This window comes from Planococcus citri, chromosome 4 (genome assembly GCF_950023065.1).
Source record: "Planococcus citri chromosome 4, ihPlaCitr1.1, whole genome shotgun sequence".
Taxonomy (NCBI): domain Eukaryota; kingdom Metazoa; phylum Arthropoda; class Insecta; order Hemiptera; family Pseudococcidae; genus Planococcus; species Planococcus citri.
In genome coordinates this window covers 9,826,106-9,833,545 of record NC_088680.1, presented here as the reverse complement: position 1 = coordinate 9,833,545, position 7,440 = coordinate 9,826,106, and positions in this window count along the sequence as shown.

Here is a 7,440-nt window from a genome sequence, read left to right as displayed (position 1 = left end):
AGTGACGGGAGAAAATCATTTTCTCCCACTAAAGTGGGAGATAAAGCTGTAATTTTCTCCCACTACAATTTTTACAAGGCATTTTTGTGAACATTAATTTCCTCCTCACAAACACCACTTAGGCTATGGGTAAAACTAAAAGCCTATACACACGCGAATATTTACATTTACCTATACCACCTGCATATAATAATTTTCAGTGTGTGCATCGAGATCTTGCTGCGAGAAATATTTTAGTATCGGATAACCAGATTTTGAAAATAGCTGATTTTGGTTTAGCCAGAGATATTAAAAACAAAGACTACTACAGAAAAAAGTCAGGTGGCAGACTACCAGTAAAATGGATGGCACCAGAGGCATTGCTTCATAAGCTATATACAGTTCAATCCGACGTGTAAGTAATATGTGATGTTATTCCTTCTGTAAAGACAATAATCCAATGGTGGTGTGACAAGGTCATCTTGCAAAGAAATAGGTACCTATCCCAATCGAAGGACTTTTGAAGCGGACAACACCAAATTCATAGAGCATACATAAACACATCACCGGTCGAAATTTTAAGAGCTCAGACGCAATTTTCGACTTTTGAGTAACTTTTTAAAAAACTTTGGGCCAAAAATGAGGAAATCAAAATTTTACCAGGAATTGAAATCTGCTGGTAATTTCTATTTCGGAGATTCCAAATGGATTTCGAATGGCTTCGAATTAAATCATTTGGAGCAGTTCTGGAGTCTTCAGCAAATTTTTGATTGTTATCAAATTTCAGATTTCTAGATCGATTTGGTGGAATATTTTTTTTGGGAGGACGAGGGTCAAACTTGGTTGTTAGGAATATTCATTAAAAATGAAAAAGTGTACTTTAGCTCATGAAATGCAGTATCAACCTAATGAGGCATTTGTTCACTTTTTTCAGGTGGTCTTACGGCATATTACTATGGGAGCCCTCATAGAAAATCACTACTAGCGTCATTACTAAAAAAAAACACTAGTAACTTTTTCGGCAAGTAGCGTCACTACTACTGACAGACGTTACTAATGACTAGTAACGTTTGTCAATAGTAGTGACACGCGCAAATTTGCGCATTTTGCACAGAAAATCATGGCAAAAACATGTTAATGGCAGCTATTTACTCGTAGACCCTCCTAGAACAACGATATTCTCCCCAAAAAAATTTTGAAAATTAAAAAAAAGTTCATGCCTGAGGTGGGGTTCGAACCTGCAACCTCTCACTCTCTAGTCACCTGCCTAACCAACTAGGCCACTGGGGAAGTTGGAAGGTGAGGTGTTTGAAACATTTATATGCACTTTTTAGCACTCTGGACTTTAAAAAAATTTCAAGTTGAATGATTTTTTACAAAATTAAAACTGAGTTTTTGGTGTGTTGATTTTTCTAGATAAAAATTAAATGGATATCATACACTCGTATTCGATATTTCTTTGCGAAAATGGACCCTTCCTCGTCCCCTTACCCTCGTTCCCCCCTCCGAGGGGGCTGGTACCTCGAAATTTTTTTTTCATTTTTCGACTGCAATTTCGGCTTTATTCGCAAAAATGGACTTTTTTCCGTTCCTCTCCCCTCCTCTCACCCCCCGAGGGGGCTGGTACCTCGATTTTTTGAAAATTTTCGACTGGAATTTAGGCTTTATTCGCAAAATTCATGAATTTTTTTCCGTTCCTCTCCCCTCCCCTCCCCCTCCGAATATTGAAAATATAAATGGGGCCAGAGCAACTGAGCAAGCCACAACAAAAGTTCTTGACAATTGACAATTCTTCATTTTTTTCAGGATATAATTTCTATATTTTCACAAATAACTAATTTGGCAAAAAATTGAAATGTTAAATGATTATTTCCAGATATTCGGCGAAAAAAAGGGAGTTTTAGATTGAGGATTTCTGGTAGTTTGACTGAAATGCAGCGGAGGATCTTTTTTTGAAAAAATCCTAAAAATATCGTATTATTTTGTGATGTGAGAAGTCAATTTTGCTACTATCTAATTTTGGTCGGAGAAAGAAAAAGGAAAATGATCTGGCCCAAGCGGAAAATTTTCAAAATTATGGTTTTTGGTAATTCTTCAATTTTCACTAGTTACTAGTGTCGGCTCGGTCATTAGTAGCGTTAAATCATTCACTAGTAACGTTGAGACAGTCGCTAGTATCGCCAAACTGATCGCTAGTAGCGTTGAGCTGATCGCTAGTAGCGTCAAGTCAGTCGCTAGTAGCGTCGAGCTGGTCGCTAGTAGTGTTGAGCTGGTCGCTAGTAGTGACAAGTTGGTCGCTAGTAGTGACGAGTTGGTCACTAGTAGTGACGAGTTGGTCACTAGTAGTGTCAAGTTGGTCGCTAGTAGCGTCAGTACAAGCGCTAGTAACGTTTTCGGTATCACTAGTAACTTTTTCAGAAACGCTGGTAATTTTTTGAAGTCACTAGTAGTGATTTTCTATGAGGGAGATCATGACTTTGGGTGGCTCACCGTATCCCACATTCACCGACATGAAGAAATTGTTACAAGATTTACATTCTGGGTATCGCATGGAGAAGCCTCCGAATTGCTCTATGGAGATGTAGGTTACAAACATTCTCTTCAAGTTAGAAGTAGGCTGTAGGCACCAAATAAATAACTGGATCCTTTTCACGAATGAAGCCTTAAATACTTATACTTACCAATAATTTCTTGAAAGTTGAATTTTTCTGTAGGGAGCATTCAATCATCAATATACGACTACCTATCTACTTTACTTATTCAATTATGTAACTGCAGGTACCGTATTATGCGTCAGTGTTGGAATTACTTACCTAAAGATAGACCATCATTTTCAGTCATTGTTGAAAATTTGGAGGAAATATTGCTGCAGAGTAGCGCCGATGATGATGATGATGATGATGATGATGATGAAGTAATATATGTATCTACATTTGTACAACATAATAATTGTCCTGTCTGTAGGTTTTCAGAATTTGTACCACTAGTAATCAAAAATTTTGTTGATTTGTATAGGTTTTGGAGGAACCTGATTCATATGAGTCAAGTAGTATTGACAGTGAGTCCATTGAAACTGATAATGAAGCATTGGAAGGTGACCGCTTATTATCTATTACACCACAGTAATTATTATTCTTAAAGTTGTTGGCGGAAAAATTCACAATAAATATTTACCTACCTGTTGTGATACTGGATTTTTTCGATTAAAAAAATTTTCATTTTCCTACTGAATAGTTTTTTTTAATTTCTTCAGAAATCTGATTTTTTCCAGTGAAATCTTGGGAAAAGTGTTGTGATACGAGTAAACCTATTTTCGATCACCAATGATTCCGGTGAATATGTCGTTTAAATTTTGAACACAATTTACAAGATTATTTTGAAAAAATCTTTTTTTGGTAGGTGTTGATTTTTAAATTTCTAGTACCTAATGGAAAGTCGAAATAAATCAGCTATAATGCAAGAAAATAATACATGAATTTCAAAATTGAAAAATTTGGTAGGTGTCGAAAAATGATTTTTGAAATTTTGTAAAACTGATTAGGAAATTTATTCTATTTCAGCTACATACCAATTTAAAAATCTGAAAAAATAAAGAAAAAAATTCAATGGAAAATACCTAGATATAGGTAGGTATAAAAATGACTTATTTGAATAAAACAACTCTTATGACTTGAATTCTTTTTCTAAGTTTTTAAAATTATATTCGTCGTCTCAAAAAGCCTCCTACCTAGCTTAGACAACAATCTTCAATTTGCTATCGAAAATGCATAACTACGTATGTACTTGAATTTATTCACTTTGATAGGTAATTTTCAGCGATTTTACGTATGTGTTAGGTCATTCTTAAAACTCGATTTAGTGTTATTTTTAGAAAGTGGTTTTTTCCTTAATAGTGATGAAGCATCAATCTTGTTTATACGGGCTCATAAGAGGAATTTCAGTGTCCAAGTGAGGAGTAAATTAACCAGAATTTTAACCTATCTGATAAATATCACAGGTTGGAATTCCTACTTTTTTTTCATTTTATCATTTGCATTACGTATCGAAATCGTTGCACTACATATGAAATTCTGCGGAAATTACTCAAAATAATTCTGGTCCTCATACCAATTAACGTCAGTAGATAACCTACACATAATATCATCATTGATTTTTTTTTAGATAATGTAATAAGTGTGTAGTTGCATACAAACTGAAGCATGAACATTACCATATTAAGTAATAACGTTGCCAACGTAGGTATGATTATTATCGAAATCACATTTTATCGAATTACCTACAAAATAATTATTCACAATTGTCCTATATTTTCACTGCAACATCGCATATGATAGTGATATGAATTAAAAAATGATCATACTTTTTGAGCGTTATGTTTCAACTATGTAGATACCTGCGTTCTTAATGTTTAATTTCGTTATTTGTTTTTTCAATCAGTGTTTTGCTTTTTTATTGAGGTAAGTTGTTTGCAAATTTAATTGTTGATAGGTACTAATAATGTGCAATTATACTACTGCTTAGTACCTAATCAAGGTAATGAAGTGCCTACAATAAGGAAGCACAAAATGTCACAAACATAATTTTTCAGTTGATACATATTTGGATTTTTATAGTGATTTTATGGCTTTATTTACAGTCCGGCTTATGATATTAGGCGTAGGTAATCAACACCCCTTCCCCGGGCCAAATTGAATGCACTTTTTCTTAAAGTGAACATCTTAAAAAATATTTAAAAGCAAATTATCCACCAAAAAAATGTTGGCTTTATTAACAAAATGGCGACCAATTTGATTGACAGGTCAGCTAAAATCCTGGATTTTTCTTTTTAACGCTGGAGTCATGCAAAAAATTTTGAACCGGAAAAAGCTTAGTAAATGTTACCTGGGTGACCTGGGACACCTCTATTGTAGACCCAAGTGTTAGGAACCTGACTGCCCATCCTATTAGTTGAGCAAAAAGTCGATTCTCTCATGCAACCTTGCATATGTGTTTTTTATTCTTTACCCTTAATTAGTACCTATCTACTACCCGGTACTTAACTAAGTACCTTGCATAATTACACGCATTTCACTGGACTCAGTTAGGTACCTACTGTTACCCATATTTATTCATTTCAGATTTTCCAAGATGAAGTGGCTGAGGTTTTAGATTTGGTATTGGAATCATATCCATGGCAAATTCACAGACCTTTCCTCGCATGAACCATTTTTGTAATGCATTTTCTGCCAGTTGGAGTTGGTTTGTTCTCATATTGTGTTTACTGCAAGAAAATGTGGCATATTCGCAAATTGAGGACGATAAAGACACAAAAATATTTTTGGACAAACTTGAACCTACAAAGTTCAATCATTTGGTGGTGGATAAAGATCGAGAATTTGTATTTATTGGAGCAGTAGATCTCCTCTACCAGTTAAGCTCAGATTTAGAACTGGTTGCTAGTTGGAGGCAGGATAACTCTTCTCTGAAATGCGATGACTTCAAAGATGTATCAAATGGGGTGAAAAAATCAATTGCTAATTACAATAAAATTCTTGTTCTGGATTATTATCAATCTCAATTAGGATCGTGCTGGAGCACTTGTGATGGTTTCTGCAAAATATACCAGATTGAAAATCCTTTAAGAGAAATCAAAACTGTGATTAATCCGATAGTACCTCGAGATGAGAATGCTTCAACTGTTGCATTGATTGTTTCAAACTTTTTGTACGTTGGAGTCACCGTTATGACGGGTCAATCTAAGATTCCACCTATTTCTAGAAGATTTCTAGACAGATATTCAAATTTTACTATCCACGAAAATATCACACTTGAAGATGCCTATCGAGGAAATTATATTATTAACTACATTCACGGTTTCAGTTCGGATTATTTTATTTATTTTTTGACCACTCAAATGAATTCTACACAGCCCTCGTTGTACATATCAAAATTAATTAGGGTGCATGAAACAATGTCATTGTCCTCTTCATACGCTGAGATTCCGATTGAATGCTTTGATGATAAAGAAAGAAAATATAACTTAGCCCAAGCTGCATTCGTTGGAAAACCAGGTTCTGAATTGGCAGATTCACTAGGTATTACTCCAGAAGACGATGTCTTGTTTGGCATCTTTGCTCAAAGCGAAAAGGAAATTGTGGGTTATGAATCGAGCAAACCAAGTAATAGAAGTGCAATGTGCATATATTCGCTGAAAGAAATAGACGAGAAGTTCACTGAAAATATACAACGTTGCTCCAATAGAACGGGGTACCGGGAACTGGAATTATCAAGCTCACCAGATCAAAAATTGGTGGAGCATGACACGTCCACTGGTTCAGACTTTGGCAAAACATACATAAATATGCCTCTCGAATGTAACTCTCCAGTAAAGACAAATGCTTCCATTACATTCGATACGCTTGTGACAGCTGTAAGTGCACAATCATATCCAAACAACTTTACTGCTGTATTTGTGGGAACAAATACTGGGCACTTGAAGCAAATAGTGGTGGAGAACAAATTCGATGCATACCAATGCAAGGATATGACCATTGATGAAGGGTTTGCAATAAACTCAGATTTACATTTCAACACGAAAACGAATCATTTGTACATTATGACTGAGCGAAAGCTGACCAAGGTTAAGATTAATCCATTTCTTCTTCCATCAATATCTTCATTCAAGCCCACACTTGGGCTCTTTGGAGACATCGTTGATATTACCATTATAGGTGATAACTTGATTTGTCCAAGCAACAATACCAAACATAGTATTGCAGTTGCTGGAATACCTTGTACCGCCTGTCGACCTCTGCATTCGACAGAAATCGTTTGCACCATTAATACCAATAGCGTAATTTTAGCAGAACGTGAAGAATACGAAGGTCAAATCGAAATACGAGTGAATCGCATTAATATTAAATCCGAACATTATTTTGTTATTTTTGATCCAAAAATTAGGAGACTTTTTCCAGCAGAAGGCTCTATGTATGGAGGTAACAAACTGATCATTTATGGTGAAAACTTTAACGCTAAAAGTTCTGTAGATGTTTACATTGGAAATGTGTCATGTTTAGTATTTCATCATGAACAAAATGAAATAAATTGTATTACAGGTCCATCTCCTGTTCTAAAAAGTAAAATAGCTATAAAATTTGACGAACAGTTTCGCATATTTAACTACGTTTACTCGTATATTGGCACTGATCTTGATGACAAAGGTCACAATCTTACACTGAAAGGCATTCCTGCAGGAGGACTTGAAATTTTTATACACAATAATCTAGGGTTGAACAACGCATCAATTGGAAAATTGTTTTTTCAAGTGAATAACAACAGTAAAACTTACAATAGTACAAAATGTAAAGTAGAAAATTCAACTATGTTCAACTGTTTATCACCTCATATGCCAGAAATTGACAGTTATTCGATAGATGCGGAAAATCCTCAAGTATTCAACTACACGCTTATGGTATCACTCAA